Source organism: Calonectris borealis, chromosome 2, assembly GCF_964195595.1.
Source record: "Calonectris borealis chromosome 2, bCalBor7.hap1.2, whole genome shotgun sequence".
Classification (NCBI taxonomy): Eukaryota; Metazoa; Chordata; class Aves; order Procellariiformes; family Procellariidae; genus Calonectris; species Calonectris borealis.
This window is the reverse complement of record NC_134313.1, coordinates 137529720-137549207: the sequence shown is the minus strand read 5'-3', so window position 1 is coordinate 137549207 and position 19488 is coordinate 137529720.

The following is a 19488-nucleotide window of genomic DNA, read 5'->3' as shown; positions in this document are numbered from 1 at the left end:
TAATGAATCCACATTCAGCTGGCGTGCTTTACTGATAGCTTAATTCTGTTTGCATACAAATTCTTTTCTTCCTTGGCTGATTAAAAAGAATCCATCCCTTTGAAGTCAGGTGGCACAAACAGAGCCTAACAAGTTGTTTGTTACAAAATTAAGCTTTTGATTATTACTCATTTTCTGAGTTCTGTAAAGCACTTCATAGTTAGCAGGTCATAAACAACTGTGTCCCCAAAAGGCAAAGGTGACTGATTACTGTGGGTGATGCTTCTAGTTAGGGAAAAACCTCTGGGCAAGCAGAACACAAATTAGAGGGTAGCCTTCCATTTAGACTGCAGTGGGAACAGGATAGTTCGGAACGAACTCCATAGTTCCCATTTCTTTCTTTACCTGCCTTTGCATGAAGTGGAGCATTTGTTAATGGGATGGACAGAATGGGATAATACGCATTCATCTGGGAATTGTTGAGGGAATTCCTAAATATGTCTCATTCCAAGTAGTCAATAGCTGCAGGAAAGAAAGTGCTTCCCTAAAGATAAATTTCAGCAGCAAGAGCTGGCAGTTTTTCCATTTCTTGCCTTGAATTTCAGGGCTGACAAGAAGAATAACTAACGCCTTTAAAAAAAAAAATCTAAAAAAAAAAAAAATCTTCTGCAGTGCTTCAGCTGGGACTTACAGACTGGCATTGGTGGGTGAGACCTGTCTATTACCACCATAATTTGCCTGAGATGAGGATGGATAAATCCCAGTGGGTGGGTAGATCATGTAAAGAGTCATAAAGATTTATGTAATAAATTCCTGGAGGTGCCTTTTTTAATTAAAAGTAACCTTCATGGCTTTGTGGCTTTAGAGGCTTATGAAGCTACAAAAGCACAAACTAATTTTTAATGGTTTGGGATTCTGCCCAACCCCTTTCTGAATTCAGGTGCCGGATTTGCTTGTAGTAGTGTGATGTAAAGTGTGGTAAACGATGAACATGTTTAATACCAAAGCTAGACTGAAGACTTGGCAAAATGGAATAAGGCAAAGTTAATGAAGTAAAATAAAATGCTATCGTCTTAGAACAATACTATCACTTCAGTCTTTGGTCCATTTAGAGTAATGGTTCCCAATTTTCACTGAATCATGAGTAACAATTCTGAAAATAAAGCATTGCAGGCAGCCCTGTGCTTTGTTCTCTCTGTTAAACTGGTGTGTAACTTTGCCATTTCCCCTGGGCACCCAGAGGTCTTGGGTTTGCATCCTGCTGACTGATCTCTGTTTCTTTTTTTTGCAGCATCAGCTTAAATATATTTTCTTACATAGTCAGTACAGCGCCTACAAACTTTTTCCATAAATATTTTAATGCTAAGAAATACCTTTTTTAATGAGACATTAATTCTAATTTGTTGCATACAACAGATTTTTTTTTTATTGTTGAGTCAGAAAATTCAAAGTTGATTTATTTGTACTTTTCGTATAGCTGTATATTTGTGTGTGATGAAGAAATACTTTTAAAGGCTTCTAGATCATGCTCCCTGTATGATGATTCCAAGAGTGCCATCTTTCAGGTTTTTGAAAGATGGTTGATAGCAATCACAGATAGATACATTTTGCATTTGTTCTTCGAAGTTACTTCTTGCACTACTGTGAGTGGAGTCAGGTGGCAAACGTTTGGGATGCATACCATCAGTCCTTACGAGAGCTGTCTTAATCACACCAAATGACTAGAAGCCTGCAGAGAAGGGTTTTTATTTTTTGTTTGCCCTCTTTCTCCCTCATTCCTCTTCATGTATTAATGTAGATAAGGAATGCAATACTGGATTATGGTTATCCATGTATCCTAATACGTGATATCTGTGTTTGATAAATAATTGTCTGCACTGCATTTTATCTGCTCTGAAATCCCAGAACAGTGTTACAAATTTGGTCATTCACACTACAGACCTATTCATGCTCTTTCCTAAATAGGGCCATTCTGTCATTTCACTTTGTCTTAATAATTTTTACGTACCGCTTTGGGCATAACTCCTTATGTTTTCTTCCCCAATCTAATTGCCTTTAATGGGAATTGATATTGTAAATGACTGTCGTTTGTTCATAAACTTGACAGTGAGCAACAAAAAGTCTTACCTGATTTGGAGAAGTAAATAAGCACAATGCCGAAGCATTTAAAATAATATTACTTGCTTCATATTTATATTACAAAAATATTCTGAACAATGCAACTATTTCCCAGATACAAGGTGGTTACTTTGGCGAAATAATTTGTCATTTAGTAAAACTGTGCATTTTCCTTAATAGATTAACTCAGTCCAAGCCAACGCAGTGAAATACATTAATTGGTGACCAGGCCTCGAAGTACATCTGAAGGACTAGCTAATTAAATCTTGACTCTTGTAAAATCATCTTCAGTAATAAATGTCTGTGTCAGGCTTTATCAGAGAAAATTTTTGTTTTCAGGCTGTAGGTAGAAATTTTTCTAAATGTGGATCCATGCAGCTATTGCAGTGATTTGTTTTTAAAAAGGAAAAAAAAATTATCACACAAATTCCATAATTATTTAATATAATGCCATTTCAACATTCAGAGTTGCAATTTCATAAAGTGATTCGCACAACTGAAGAAGAGTTGAAATATTGTAAGAACCATCTCAATGCTGCCAAAACCACTTATTTTTGATTTATTGAGGTTGTATAGTACAAGATAAAGATTATGGTGGAAGCAGGTAAAGGAATTGGAATTTACATAAAGATTTTCTTTACACTGACTGTATCAGATCTGTGCGTCTCTGGGTTCAGTGTGTGTGAACAGTCATTTCTATTCCCTACAGTATTTCACAGTATAGCTAGTCCTACTTTTTTTCACAGTTTTTTCTGTCTATAATTTCTTTTGAGTTCAGATTTGTAAAATAAATGTTAAATTGATACTAAATTATTTTAGTGAATATACTAACATTATCAAAAATAGATTACTACAATAACACTCTCCTCAATTGTTTTGTAAACTATTTTATTACTCAGATATTTATTTGTCAGAAGTGGAGACCTGAACTTTATATGGAGGGCTTTTCAATAACTTAAAACTTATTAAAAGTGAAATAAACCAACCAGGAAAGTCTAAATGACCACCTATGGCAACCCATGTTGAAATTTGTCTATGTACTCTTCTATCTTTTAAAAATACATGTGGAATGTTTACAGAATTATTTGTTACACAATTTTTCTTTGTGTCAGCATTGTCAGGAGCAGAGCAAGAAAAAGGCTGAAAAGATGCATTCATAAAAGAAAGGGCATTGTTTGCAGAACTATGTACGTTTTATGTACACATTTGTGTAATGATTACAGTGTTCTTTTAATTAGTTATTTTCTTCATGTAGTTACATATCTATCAAGTTATTATTCCTGTCTCAACACAGATGCTAAAATGGTGGCTATCTGTGAGTTTTTTTAATAAAGGCAATGATTTGCTTATGTCCCTTCAATGCAAAATGAGATTTGAAGTATTTGATTGTAAGCGTATGCCTTTTAAGTGTATGCTTAAAGTACTTCATATGCATATCTTGTCATATTCATTTTCCAGATCATCATCATAGCATAGTAGTGTAAGTGCATAATGCAGAGAGAAATACTACTTTAGAAGCAGGAACTCAATTCATTCATTATATATGAAAATTTTGATCAGGTTAATTCTTTGGTCTGGCTTACTGACTGCACCTGGTCAGTATGGTAGCAGTAACCGTTCCTATATCAAGTGGCTGTATTTCATTTTCTGCGTTGACATTTCAGGTGCCTACAAAGTACTGTGACAGGTAAATAAATAAAAATCATAAATGATGAAGGGTCTGTGGCTGATGATGGCTTTTCAAGTCATTGACCCGCACAGTGAAAAGAAACACGGTATTGGAGTGTCCCATAGTTGAAGTGTGTTGCACAGACTCCCACAACAATTAAATCTCTGCAATCAGTTACTGGTCTGTACGGTGGGTCCTTGCAACAGTTTCTTCAGCTGGTTTGCATGAGACTCCCCAAAACACAGTTCCACTGAATTCTTATAACCCAGCTGACTTGTGGCCCTGTGTGACCTTTCTAGCACGTGCATGATTTATCGCTATAGCATATCTTCAACTATGTACAAATAATCTCTAAATAATCTTAACTACAAAGACTGTTGTATGTGACCATTTCTGCACCCAGAGGAACAGTTTACTGTTTGCAAGTGTCTAATCTATGTACAATTTGGTTAATTCTGCTGCAGAAATTGCCGAAGTGTCTCTCTGGAATGGCCAGAGACTCCATTCAAAATGTTAATCGGCACGTTGAAGTAGATGAGTTTGTCAATGCACAGCAGGACCGGCCTGGGGGAATCGTTAGAACCATCCAAAATTCCCACATGGCAAGCACCTTTAGCAATTAGTCAAATACTTAGATATTTGCAACTAGAGTTGCAAATAAGTCCTTTTATCTCACCTCTGTAGAAAACTACCTGGGGAGTTCCTGGGACACTCAGGGAATTAATGACTTCTGTGCACTGCGTGTGCACACAGGCACAGCCCTGATACCAAGCTACACTGCAATTAAAATAGATACGGTCCTGGAGAGAAGAGAGGACAAGAAAAGCTGGTTGATTTTTCAAGGATCTCCTCCTCCAGCTTCCACAACAATCCATCCTGATGCCTAGACTGTTAAGCAAAAGTGCTGGGAGGCCTACATGGATGAACAAGGAGCTCCTAACAAAAATGAGACACAAAAAGGAAGCATACAAGAAGTCGAGGCAGGGACAGATGACTCTGGAGGAATAGGGAGATACTGGGTTAGGAAAGCCAAAGCTCACTTGGAGGTGAATCTGGCAAGGGATGTTAAGAACAAGAGCAATGAGAAGGCCTTCTGCAGGTGTATCAGCTGCAAAAGGAAGACTAGGGAAAATGTGAGCCTGCTACTGAATGGCACAGGGAATCTGGTGACAGGGAACATGGAAGAGTCTGAGATACTCAATACCTTTTTCACCTCTGTCTTTATTGATAAGACTGACCTTCAGGAATCCCAAGCCCATGGGACCAGTAGGAAGGTCTGGAGAACGCTGAAGACTTGACCCTCAGTAGAGGAGGATCGGGGAACATTTGAACAAACTGGACACATACAAGTCCATGGGAGATGAAGGGATGCACCCATGAGTGTTAAGGGGGCTGGCCAATGTCATTGTGAAAGCCACTTTTGGTTATCCTTGAAAGGCTGTGGTATCTGGGAGAGGTTCCTGAGGACTGGGAGAAAGCAAACGTCATTCCTGTCTTCACAAAGGGCAAGGAGGATAATACAGAGAACTACAGGCTGGTCATCTTCAACTTGATCCCTGAGAGGGTGATGGAGCAAATAATCCTGGAAATCACTTCTAAACATATGAAGGAAAAGAAGGTGATTGGGAGTAGTCAGCATGGATTTATGGAGGAAGAGTCATGCTTGACCAACCTTCTCGACCAGCCTTCTGCAATGAAATGACTAGCAAAATGGATGAGCGGAGAGCAGTGGATGTTGTTTATCTCTGCTTCAGTAAGGCTTTCAGCACTGTCTCCTATAACATTCTCATGGATGAACTAATGAAGTATGGATAGATAAGTGAAGAGGGAGGTGGACTCAAAATTGGCTGAGCTGCCAGGCTCAAAGGGTTGTAATCTGCAGCCCAAGGTCCAGCTGGAGGCCAGTAACTGGTAAAATGCTCCAGGGGTTGATAACTGGTGCCACTACTGCTTAAAGGATTCATTAAGGACCTTGACAGGTTGGAGAATAGACCTATAGGAATCTCATGCAGGACGTCGCATTTCTCTTTGTTGAAATTCAACCTGGGGAGGAATAACTACATGCACCGATACTGTTTGCGGGCCAACTGGCTGGAAAGCAGCTTTGCAGAAAAGGACCTGGGGGTCCTGGTAGGCAAGCTGACCAGGAGCCAGCAATGTGCCCTTCCAGTGAGGACGGCCAACAGCATCTTAGACTGAATTAGGCAGTTCACTGTTCAGATATGTGCCTTTGTTTTGAGAAGAGTTCAGTATCTGGTATTTCAAAAAACATTTAAATATCTACATAAGCAGATCTTTCTGAAAATATAGCTGTGACACAACCGTGCTGGCCTGTATGTTGTTTTAGTCCCCTTAGCTGTTTTTTTTTAAAATTTATTTTATTTAAATGAAATACATAGCTATAAGCAGCTTTTGCAAGAGCTTAAAAATCTGACTGCTTTCAGGGAAACTAAGCTTTTTGATTCAGTCAGTTATATTTCCCATTTCTCTTTCTCCCTCAAATATGATTCTCAGAAATTACTGTGTAAGAATGAATAGGTTTAACAGAAAAACAGTAGTTGTTGGAACTTGCAAAAACAGATTAGCTTTATTAAGTGTGTCATTCAAAATCTGCTGTACTAGACAAGTTACAGTTCAGTAGCAAAACCCATGTCGTTTCTTGTACTGTCTATTATAGTGATATACTGGGATAAGGCTCATCTCAAATATTGCTTCCATAGCTTGAAGGTCAAATCCTACTTCCATGGACCTTATGGTACAGATTCTGTCTTTCTACAGTTATTGGAAATGAAAGCACTGTTGGGCATGTACTGCAGTGTTGCGCAGAAGTGGAAAAGTGTGGACTCCAGGGTCCACACAGCGCCCGCCTTGGGCAAACTGGGCAGACTCCAAGGCGGGGGCTAGATCCAATCAAGAGTTCATAAGGCAATATCATGGTGATGAGACATGTCCTAGTTTTAGGGCTTTTGTTTTTCTTTTTTGTAATGGATAGTATTTCCTTCTCTCACTATTTGGAGAAGCAATAGTCTAGGTTGAGTAAAATTTTTGTTGAAAGACTGGCAGGTCAAGACATGCTGTATTAACTAGACACGCTAATAGAATATCCACAGGGAACTGAAGCAGTACCAGACAGATTATTAGGGATGTTACGTTTGGGAGTTGGACTGGTAGAGGTGCTGGCTAGGCAACGAGATTGGCACAGGAGAGCAGTGTGGTGAAACTGGGGCTAGGGGTGAGGGGAGCTTATGTGCAAAAGGTGAGGCTGGGAGAAAACTGGTCTGGCAAAGGAAGCTGGTGACTCCACTCAACATCTGTAGTGTAGAGAATTCTCTCGTACCGGAGGGATGTTGAAAAGGTAAAACGTGTTTCAAAGTTAGTTTCTTGAACTTTTTAGGGAGCTCATCAAAGAAGTGAATAATTTTGTTTTCAAAGAAAGCTGTAGATAATGTTCCATAAATGGAATTTGGAACCTTAATCACTAAATAGCAGAAAAAAAAAAACATAAAAGCTTTTTATTAAACGAGTAACATTCATCCCTGATATAAGGATTCTAAGTAGCATATGAACACTTAATTAAGATTTTTGCCGTACTGCATGTAAGAACAGCAGCCAAATTAAAATGTCAAAGGCAATCCTAATCCAAAATTTTGTAATTTCTAAGTGCTTAACTTTGTAGCCTTAATATTCTTTGAGTTTTATGTTTGTAAAATATGTATATCAAAAGCATGAAAATAGAGTAATGAAACAGTGTATTTCTGATTGTTGCTTTTTCCTGGTGGATAGCTGTTGAAAATCTTAATGGATAAGTGTTTTTATTTGTTTTGTTTTCTGGGGCTTTTTGTTTATTTTGGTTTTTTTTTTTGGTGTTGTTTTTGTTGTTGTTATTTCCTTTTTTATTGTTCTGTTGTTGTTGTTGTTGTTGTTGTTTGTATTTTTTTCCTAAGGAGACACAAATGAAGAGAGGAAGCCTGCCTAGTGGTATATATAGTTTCCCTGGAGCACCTATTCATTATCTAAGTTATATATGGTAAATTGTAGCTTTAGGCAAAAAAATGGAAACTCAGTTTTCACTGTCTATATATTTTACTACTTGCATTAGTCTTTTGCTTAAACACTTTTATCATGAGTATATCCTTCAAACTCTTCTGAAAACATTTTGTCTCTTTGACAGCTTATTCTAAGTAGCTCAGGAGTTGGGCTTGATTTTAAGATAGTTTTTGCAATTAAATATTTTGACAAATTACTACCAGCTTTATCCTACTGGCAATATTTTGACAGATGGGAGAAAATGTTTCAATCTCAGAAAAGTATTTTAAGGTAATAAAAAAATTAGAAAGACTTAGAGGTAACATCTTTGAAAATACCACGTTCAGACTTCTCTAATACTGGAATGAACTGGAACTAGGACTCAACATGTTCATTGTGTTGTAGGCGTATTTCATTTATTCAGGATAATTTAAAAAGTGAGAATGAAAAAAATATTTTAAAAAAACTTAGATCTATGTGAACAACTTCAGGATTTATAAAATCCACTATACCTGTTGTTTTATGTCTTTGTATTTGCTTTTACGTTACTTGAGCTAGATAGTGAAATACTACCCTAGAAGTGCTGCTCTCATGCACATATTAATTATAGATCACACAGTTTTATTAAAGAATCCTATTATTCTAATATACCACTATTGAAAGCTATGCTGAATTTGTGCCTAAGAGTTCTGTAAAGATGTCTAAAGCACCTTCTGCAGACTGTTTTGGTTGATTGGTTGGTTTGTTTTCAGAATTATGATCATCTCTAGGGACCCTTACAAAGGCTTTTGAGGAACTGTAGGGATAGTTTGCACAAACAGAAATAAGCAATGTATTCTGATTTGTCATGTTCGTGACGTGTTTTGTTGTGTGCAGTTGAGTCATTTCACTGATAGAAAACATATTTAATGCTTTAAAAGATATACAATTTACCTGCAAAATATACCAGTCTACCTACAGAAAGAATAGAATCACATTGGTCTTAAATACGACCTATTAATTTAATTGGAATTATACTAGACATAAATTTATCCTGTGGAAGGGTTGTTTGCTAAAGGACCATGCAGTAGAATCAAAAGCTTTTAATATTTGGTCCTTTCTTACTGAGATAGGTTTTTGAATATGAAGAAAAACAGATCTTTTAAACAGTTGTTATTTCAAAGCCCAACTGATAACATATATAAGATGCACATCGTCACTGGGAGATAGAAGACTATCATGGAAATAAGACTGATTTCTCTTTTTGTTTATGTATATGCACACACATGTGCCTACACCCATATAATATAGCAACAATATTTCTTTAGTGCAAGCACATTTTCTTGTGCTTTCTGCAATTTTTCCTCCGAACATTAAGTAGTGCCTAGGTTAACTAGCATTCTGCAAAGCAGTGAAACACTTGCTATAATTTTAAGTTTGTCTGAATCAAATCAAACTGGATTTTAATAGAAATTCCTACGTTTCTGTAAAAGATGCAACAGCTTCAAAAGACTGTGTTGGTTCTAGTGTTGTACATAATTTTCTCTATGCTTTTCAAATACTGATTATGGAAACAAATTCTTCTTAAAGATGAATTTATAACCAAAAACAGGGAAATGTGAATTAAATATTGCTGTGTTTATCTTTCATGTAGCGGTGTCTGTTTTCATTCTTTAGAAGACTGTTAATGTACATAGAAGCTTGCTATACTATAACCTTCCTTCAGGTTTTCCTGTCAATGCCAGAACTTGTGCCACAAGCCATGTCCCTGTGAAATACAATTCCTTAATATGAACGTGTGGGAAGATGAGATGTATCATGCAGTCTTCTCTGCATCTACATGTAAAAATGAAAAAAATTCTGAACAGTAAACAATGATGATAATTAGTTACCAGGTTTCTGTTGGCTTATAACAGACATAGAATTGTGCCAACTGATCATCTGGTTCAAGATCATATCTACAAAGAATTTGTAATGTAGGTAGTCCTTGAAGAAAATAAGGCCTTGCTGCTTCTTAGCTCTGGACAGTGAATACCACCCGCCACTTCAGTGACAGCCTTTTAACCAGGTTACCTTTTCCTGGTTACAGGAAAAACAGGGCAACTCGACTGAACAAACAAAAAGCTCTGTCTTGGCCTTATGAGAGTTCTTTCCCCAGCTGCATACCATGCCTGAGGAAAGCGGTGGTCCCACCATTAACTATAAATGAAACCAGAAGTACTTGCCTTAAAACTTGTACTTTATATTTATACTCTTCAAAGCCTGAAACATGTTTGACACTGGTGTTTTTAGAGAAAGTAATGGAGAAAGGGCAGAAAGGAGGTTGGAGTTGGTCTTCAAGAACGAAATATCTTCAGCAAACACTGGAGGAATTGGTTTGATACAGTGGACTCAGGGGGCAGTCACCTAATGTGAGTGAGGAAGCTCTCAGTGCAGTGGATTAGAGTCCAAAACTGGTAGCCAGTGCTGTTGTCAGATGTGTCAAAAAAATCTGATCTTAAGTTGTTACAGAAGAATCTGAGAGGATGATCTTGGAGACTCCTCAACGCTTCTTATTCATTTTTTTGTGACCTGATACTTAGAAAGGTGTACAATATAACCTCTATGATAAGCTTAGGGAAAAACGTGCTGTGGGGTGCATAAACTTTTATTTGCTTTAGTATTGCTTGAGCAAAGCCCACTGTGTTTGTGGCATTTTGCTAGTGGCTCTGAGCATTAGATATCTTTTCTCAGGTGGTAGCTGTATTAAATCACGTAGTGAAAACAAAGTCAAAAGAGGCAAGAAGCCTACGTCTATTTGTGGAACTGCTGTTGCCGACAGAGCAGGCTAACTGCTTGTGAAAGGTAGATGGGTGTAAGACTCTGCTAAATAAACACCTCTGTATCCGAGGGCCATGTTGTTGCCTCATTACTGCTTCACAGCTTGCTTTGCAAGGCATTAAAATAAGCCTTTTAAAATGGCCAGTTCCACCTGGGAGCTGGTAAAGAGAAGAAATCTCTCCTAAGCAGTATTGGTACAGAAGGAAACAAAATGCAGTCTCATCTTTTTCAAGAGTAAATATTCTTAATTTATTTTTAATTTGGAAATAATCAAATTCTGATTCTGAATCCATGTGGATTATAGTTACTAGGAGACTTTTCAGTGGCTCTGATGAACAACATAGGAGCTGAAGTGGGATAACCAGCCTTCCAGAGGGCATTCTGTCCCTGGGTTAGGAGTGCAAAGTTGAGAGAGATATTGTAAAAGACTCCTGAGATGTTCAGATTCTCGCATTACCACTTCCTTAAACATCAACCTGCTCAGTCATCTTCAGCAGTGAAGATCTCTTTGTAACATCTGGTTTGTACACTGTATTCTTTGTTCCTGAACTAAAAGACTGTCTTAACACCAAAAAAAAAAAAAGTCATCCACATTAAGCAGCTTGCTTTCCTCTTTGCAGATTGCTTTCCTCTTTAAACAACCTTTTTTTTTCCCCCCTCCCTGTTTGATCACGGTCTGTGTCTTTAGACAGAATTAGGTATTTTCTCAATTTAACAAATGGTTGAGGCCTACTGTAAAAGTTATAAGGAACCAGCCAAACCTAAACTAGGTCTGTCACCGCTTCCTTAATCTGTAATGCTGTTCTCCAGCAACAATTCTTCCGAAGTTTTTTTGCAGCATTTTGATTTGGAGCTGTGAGTGGGTGTCTACAGTAGGGTCGTTCAGTACTGCTCTGGTTTAGATGATGTTTTTTAGCCATTCTGTGTCCAATGTCATAATGTGCAAACTCTGGTTCCTTCTAAAATAAAGTGGTGTTCCTGTGATATTCCGGAAATGAAGACAGTGTTTGTGCCTTTGTAACGCAGTTTCCTTTGACGTTCAGCCTTTACTGAGCAGCTGTTGGCTTTCAGCAGGGTGGCCAGCAGCTTTCTGGGCACCGTCTGATCTCTTGCTGGTCTGTGACCGTGCCACGTAGCAGTAACCCGTACGTGATGCAGTATTCACAAACGTTAATTCCATGAATTGGGTGAAGAGAGGGGTTAGCTAAATGCCAGGAAAAGGGGCCTGATTGGGACGGTCCAGAACAAGAAGAATTTTTGAAGGGCAGATTTGAAAGCTGTGGAAGAAGATGGGGCTGGGCCTTGGCCTGGCTGGGAGTCAGCCTGTGTGTGGGGCTCAGGGTCAGGATCAGGCCCGGTGAGGGGCAGGGAGATCAGACACAGCCCTGGGACGGCTGGGCACATCTGTGGGGACCGGTCCGTGTCAGGGTTACGCAGATATCCCATCAGAGAGATGCTGCTCTGTAAAAACTATGTCTGCTTGTCAGGAGAGCCTCAAAACTCGCCAGCAGGCAGAGCTCAGCCTCCCCCAGTGGCTGCCTGCTGGAGCCTTCACCCTTTGGTTTTGTGTCACCTTGGGCCTGCCCCGGCCATCCAGGCCAGGGCTGGGTCGAGACATGGGTCCTGAGTGGGGCCCACGGCTGGGCAGGGCTGTGGGGAGCTGGAGAACCATCCCTGCTGCGATGTCGCCGGGGCAGGGACCGACAGCCCTGGGGGGCTGACATGGGGGTCCTGGGCCACAGGGAAGGCCACTCATAGCAGCTGCTGCAGAGCAGAGCTCCTCGCAGGGTAGGTGCGTACCCAAATTCTCTGAGCTTCATGTTCCCGAGCTACAGCATGAGTAAGTAGCCTGAATCTACCTCAGGCTTGTGTGTGCAAATTGTATTCATGCTTTATCTGTCATTAGAACGAATACTCTGGTAAAGTGTGTTCCTGTTGCCAAGCCCCAAGTATAAATATGCAAACTTAAAATGTTAATGCCACTTAAATTTCATTTGGCACGGTGACACCTCAGACAGCCTGAACAGAATCAGATTAAAGAGAGAAGTAAATTGTTCATGCAGTAGAATAGATGGCCTAACTGCTTTTTATACGATTAGCTGCTGGTAGTTTTAACTATGAACAGCAAGAAGACATGACCTACTATAATTTACTTTCCTGGATATTCTGAGGAATGAGAAAATCTAACTTTTTTTGCTGTTAATTTGGTTTTTACTTGTTCTCACTGAGTAGTGTCTTGCTCTGATGCAGTCCTTTGGCCGCAGTGAAGTTACTCACACACCAGGACCTCGGCCCAGCCTGACGAAGGGTGTTGGATCCTTGCCCCGTCCTGTCGAGTCTCCCTTATTTGATCTGACAGTAATTCTCTTCAGCTGGCTGTCCTTCTGCTTGCAAGTGTGCCGTCCTGACACCCTTCTTGGATATGGAGAAGGAGCGTCTCCGGTCTAACTCTGTTAATGCTGCTGTACATTGAAACCACTGGAGTCATACCAGCATGCTGCTCTGCATGGGATCAGGGTGTGGCAAAAAAAAAAAAAAAAACACAAACCAAAAAACCCCACCAACCCGGATCTTTTTTTGCATATTGTATTATTAAGGTGAAAGACTGGCATGGGGAAAGCAGAGGAAAGAGAAAGAGTTTATTGCTTTATAAATGTTTAAACATCTTTCTTCCTATTTGAGCTGATCTTCGCTTACTTCATTAAAAATTGACCACTGCTGGTGAAGTAGCAACACAGTACATGCCCTTACCTGTGTGTTCTAACTTGTAAATGTTATTTCCTGTTTGCTAAAAAAATTAGGCTGAAAATGACATTTAGTTGTGAGAACATGCTGAACAAATACCAATAATAATAATTGAATAAGAGAGAAATTCTGAGGAAACTGGCTCAAAATACTTATTTTTGAACTGTTTTATTCCCATAGTTTATTGTGCAGCTATTTCTAACACGTGCATTAGATTATCCAATGCAGTAATTGGGTTTGTATTCGTTGCTTTTTTTTTCCTCCCTCCGCCGTGCGGAGCTATCAGTATTTTGCATAATAGGAAACTTCAGAAACTTCATCTGGCTTTAGTTGCATGCATCCAAGGGAAGATACAAGCTTGCAGTGAAATGTTCTGTCTTTGTCAGTGAGAGATGCTGCCATATGGTAACTGCCCAGCAAAGGGGCCGTGTTGCAAATGCTGGTGCAGACAGCAGTTCTGCTCTGGAGATGTATAAGCCTGGTTCTGAAGTGTGAGCATCCTCTCCCTATGTCTGTTAGATTTGCACAGCTGAATCTGTTAGCTGAAGCATGCAAATATGTGCTTGTAGGACCAACCAACTCTGCTACTCCTAGAGTAAGTCCTGATTGGAAATGGTCCCATATTGTGCGTGTGGCTGGGGAAAAGTTTTAAGTGATGAATGAAAGTGTTTCGAGGACCAGTGTTTTAGATACATACATTTGTGGAAATTGAGTAATTTAAATTTGTTAAACTTCTATGATTTTAAAACTATGAACACAAGAAAAGGAATCTGCCTGCAAAACCTCTTGACCTAAGATTTTTTTTTGTAAAAAAGACCATAGGTTTTTTAATTGGAAGTTTGTTAGTGTAAAGAAAAAATCCTGAATGCATTTTTATAGTTTTGAATCTCCTTTTATGTAGGATTCATCAAAAAGTAGGGTATATATGTAAACACTTCAATTTCTAAGGGGTATTAGCCTAGTTTTTAAAGACGAATTTAACATTTCCAGCTGGTAAGATTAACGCGTGTGTGCATGTCTTTATACCTTCTCAGAGGCTACAATTTCTCTTCAAGTTTTTGTTTGAAAACATCATTTAACTTTTGGCTTTGTGCAGTATCTTTAAGAATTGCAAAGCTCCTACTTGGTTTTAATTACCAAAATGATCAACTTCCATTAAACAGAGAGATGCTTTCCTGGCAGCAAGAAGATTAAAAAAAACCCAACAGACTAAGCATCTTAAGAGCTGGCACAGTAGTAATTCTCTAGCCACTTTTCTGCCTAATTCTAGTGTAGTATAATTAAACAAGTATGCAGGGGGTGGTGGTTAGCTGTATTTCAGTTGCACCTAAAGGCTTTAGTCACAAGCCAGGCCATTATTATGCATGGCATTAGGTGAACGTAGAAATGAATGGTTTCCAAACAGTGAGCTTTATAAGCACCTCTGGGCTACAGTGTCTGTAAGGGATGGCTGGAATTGCCATGTTGTCAATGTTTCTATTTACTAATGTTTGCTACAGTGTAGAATAAGGAATCTGAAAGTGGTGTAAATGTACTACTCTTCGATAAAAGTATTTGATGTATTTCTTGCAGAACAAAGACAGTAAAAGCATATTATTTGGGATGTCAACAGTGGATACACTGTGCAGTGCTCAAGTATGTCTGTCTGTATGTCTAACTTCAGTGTTACTCAAAACATTTTTTTCTCGAAGTACCATATATGTGTCAGACAATCAGCTACTTATAATGACTTTTCAGATACACGGACATTTTTCATTTTTATACTGGCGTGTCCAGCGCTACTTTTTCAGAGGAAGAACCATTTTGTTATTAAATGAAGAAACTCCTCTGCATATCATCTTGTAAAATATTTGGAGTTATAAGAATGATATGAATTTTTACCCTTCCAGGTCCCAGCCTTATATTGACTTGCTCTGTGTTACAGAAGGAGAGACAGACCACCCTTGGAATATTTGGGACTAGTGACTGTTTCTCCTTATAATTTCTCTGAATGTGTTGGCTGTTTTACTATCAACTTTTACATCCCAAATATTTGCAAAATACTAATAATGAAGAGGCTATTATAAAATTTCAGCTTGTTTTTTTGTGGTGGTCTGATTCTGCAAGAAATGTTGAAACAAAAAGATGTCCCTCTCTGAAGAAATTTAGATTGTAGATGTTAGAGATAATATTGCAAGTTGTTGTGGACACGTGTGTAGACCAGATATAAAAAACATGCCTTTACTGCTCTTTACACAGGTATTGCTATAGAAATTGTGTTAGTTTCTGCATGTATTTGGTACACTGCTTCTATTATTAGAGCTGTCTTTTTATGTAGCACATGGATTTTAACATTATTCTGTAAGCAATCAGCTCATGTAACAAAAGACAGATTGGAATATTGTCTTTGAGCAAATTCCTTTTGCCCTGAAGGGAGCCTTTTGCCAGCTTCTAACCCTGAATTCGAGAGTCCTTTGAATCTCAGTTCTAATAACTACTGAGTTCTTGAACTTGTTCTTTGTTTTGAGATTCAGCTACTATGTTGACGCAAGATAATAGTTGAAAAATCTGTTTTCTATGTCATATCTAACTAGATAGAGTTTTCTCAGCTTTAGCTGAAAATTGTGAAGTGCCCTGAGACTTGTAATGTGACAGACTCCATTTGTGTTGTACTATATTAAAAAAGCGTTGTTTAAAAAAAAAATTTTAAAAAATCACATTTTTGTTCCGGATCTGTTTGAATGCTTTTTTAGCAGAGAGCAGACTAGAATTTTCTTACATTTATTTACTGGATTTAGAAGTCATAATTCATAAGCATTCAGTGCTGTCAAAAGACATGCATGTTCTAGGAAGAATGAATACTACTGAATGTGTCTCTGCCTGTAAGGGGTGCTGTAGAAATATGTTGTAGTCATGGGAGTCTACATGATGATAGAAAAAAAAGGTGGATTACAAGTTTTGGGAGGGAGATAGGAGGTGATAGTGAGATCTGTTAACTGAGAGAGTAGCATATTAGAATAGAAAACCAAACTCAGTTTAGGAAATAAAGACTGGGAAATCATCTCAGTGTGCTTTTTTTCTATTGTGTTTCTGTCGTTTAGTAAGGTATTTAGTTTTGGACTGGATTATATTTAATCTCTAATTTCCTTCAGCAGTATTTTCAGTATTTTATCAAAGGGTAAAATTTAACATAAATGTACTGTACTGTATATACGTGACTGTATGTATGATGAAGCTACATCAAGTTTCTATATTCATTTCTGCATTATGCAGAAACAATTTGCCACAGCTTGTAATTGTTCACTAACCTCAGAAAACTGAAAAAAAAACCCCAAAACAGACTGACAGCTGTCAACTTTTACTTTCAGCTTTCTCAAACAGATTATTTAGTTTTTTCTGAAAACTAGGTCTTTAACTGCTGTAAATTTCATTCAGTTTAAAATAACTTGGCAAAATTAAATCATCTTCAGGCTGTTACAGCTTTAGACTAGAAACCCATACAACATTTTTGCATTATCATTCTATCAAAGCACATTGCTTGTAGGACGAAGATTCTATGCGCTCACATGAAATCCAAAACAAAAAGACAGTTTCTGTAATTTGCTAATTTGTTAATAGTAGGATAATTTTACCTAACTTGAATTTTTCATTTGAAATTCTTTTTGAAATGAGGGTTAAGGACTAGGCAAAAATATAATAAACATTATTTAAAAAATAATAAAATATTATGCTTAATTTGGAGCACTAAGGAATAAAAAACTGGCACACTTTAAAATACAGAAAAAAGCAAATTCATTGGTAAAAGGAAACATTTTCAAGCTTTGTTTTAAAGATAATTCTAATAATATCAATAAAAATAATAGTGAATTTCATAACTTAACCTGAGCATTTGAAATAATAAGAGGAGAGAAAATTAAACTATAACATATGTTATATAGTACTAGTAATGCTCAGATTATATGCTCTGTCTTGATGCATTTTAAAATGAGAGTAAGAGTGTACCAGATTGCTTCCAAAAATCCTCCCAGAACTAAAACTCTCTTCCTGAGGCCATACTGGGAGACGGGACTTAAGTATTAGTGTAGCCTTAACATCTAACTAATTTCTTACATTTGCTTGGACCCTTGCTTCTAGTATCAGTGTAACCTTTAAATAAAAGCAAACCCTGGAGCGTCGCAATTGCTTGATTTTGCCATTTCGTCTGGCTGCTGGGGAAGCTCTATCAAGCAGAATGAACACAACTGGGTTTTGTGCAGCTACTTTAAGCCTTGGCTGCTGAGAATGGCAAAAACATTTTTCACTAGCTGAGATGAACCAGTAGGAGGAGCAGGAGTAGAAGTAGATGTGTACAAGGTTATTTATTTGTTTATTAAAATTGTGCCCAGATGTACTGCCATACTTAGGGAAGTTATACCTTGCTTGCATTTTAGTTTTTAGTTTTAAATCGTTTTCAGATCAGTTGCTAAAACTTCGATTGAGTTCACTTTTGCAAAGTAGTCTGTATCACAGCTCCCTGAATTTATTTTAATATTCAAACCTTTTAGACTTTGTCGGTTTAAGTCTGTTATCAGGAATTTGTTTTATACGTGCAATTTTTTACATGAGTAGAAAAAGGAATTTATGTGTCTGTGCAAAGACTTCAGTCCTGCATTTTTTAAAAGACTCAGGGGAACTTTTCTGTCCTGATTATTACACTACCAGTGGCTAAGCAGTATATTCAGAAATCTGTAAATCTGCAATCTAGTTTACCTTGCTGTGGCGTGCAGGTATGTCTCACTACCTAGAAACTGGCAGTTCCTTTGTGCCATTAAATACTTGAGAATTTTCCCCTGGGTATTTGATTTTAATCTTTCTAGCCTGAGGCATTCCCATGTTCCGTTAGCTTTCCAGCAAATACATGACTGAAATCAGTATGAGCTTTTCACTTGCCTCCTTGGCCTGAGCACAGCTGCAGAAATACCAAGAGGTAAGTAGGTGGGTTGGCATGTAAACATTTATTCTGAGAATGTTTTGCAGTCCTTGTGGGCTAGGAATATTTTGCTCTAATATCAAAGTATTATACAGTTTATCTATGAGTGTGTACTTTTTTTTTTTCTTTCATGGCTTCATTTGGGAGTTTAAATAAAGCGTGTGTGAGAAAGTGATCGCACAAAATGTAGTCTTCAGTTATCTGGATATCTGTGGTAGTATTAGATTAACTGAGGAGACATATGGTTGTTTTGTATGAAGCTACTATACAGTCTTGTTCTCTTGAGAACGGGTAGGTGTTACAAAATACCATTTTCTTCACTTGTTTTTGTTTGTTTCCAACAAAGTTTTTATTTGGTATGACGAATCAAAATTTGTTGAACAAAATGAATTGTTGTCTTTGTGTCCTGAAAACAGAGAACCTCCATCGATGTGGAAATCCTACCAAGAGGTTCCCTTGTGCAAAGAAAAGGAATAATGAATCCTTTGTGAGGAAAAATTTGTCAATAAAAATGAAATACACCAAAGCATGGAAACAAACATTACAAAACTATGCATGCACTAGGAAATACAAAGGAAGAGAGTTGTGCAATACTAATTTAAAAGTTTGGCTTCAGCCATGAACAGCCAGAAAATGTATTTAGTACTGAAAGCTTTTTATTAATATATTGTGCTGCCAAATTATATAAAGTTACCTGCTCCTGAAAGAATCAGATATATTCCATTAACTGGTCTCAGTGGGACGGGGTGGTGAGTCTCATTCTTTAGAGCACTTCCTTTCCTATGTTTGATACGCTAAACTCTTGCTGTTAAATAACTTTGTACTATGTTTTTCATACCTTTAACATTAGGTTACATTTAAAACATCTTTACAAAGGTGTTGCTCGTGAGAAGGCTATTTGCAAAAGACGTGGGAATTGTATTTAAAATCTCAGAGTTGGCAACCTTCCTAAATTTGAAGTAATACGCTGTCTTGAAAAGTCAGAGTTATTAACTCAGGCTTGACATCACACCGACATAGTTCAGAAGCAGGGCAAGAAGGAGACTTGTCCTTATTATGCTATGTGAATGTAGCCTAGGATTGTAATAGAAACATTTGTATCTTTGTAATATTTTAATTATACATTCTAAATGTGCAAATTGCACATTTAGAATTTAGAATTGCATCTGAATTATTTACATTACATTCTTTCAGCTTTCCCACT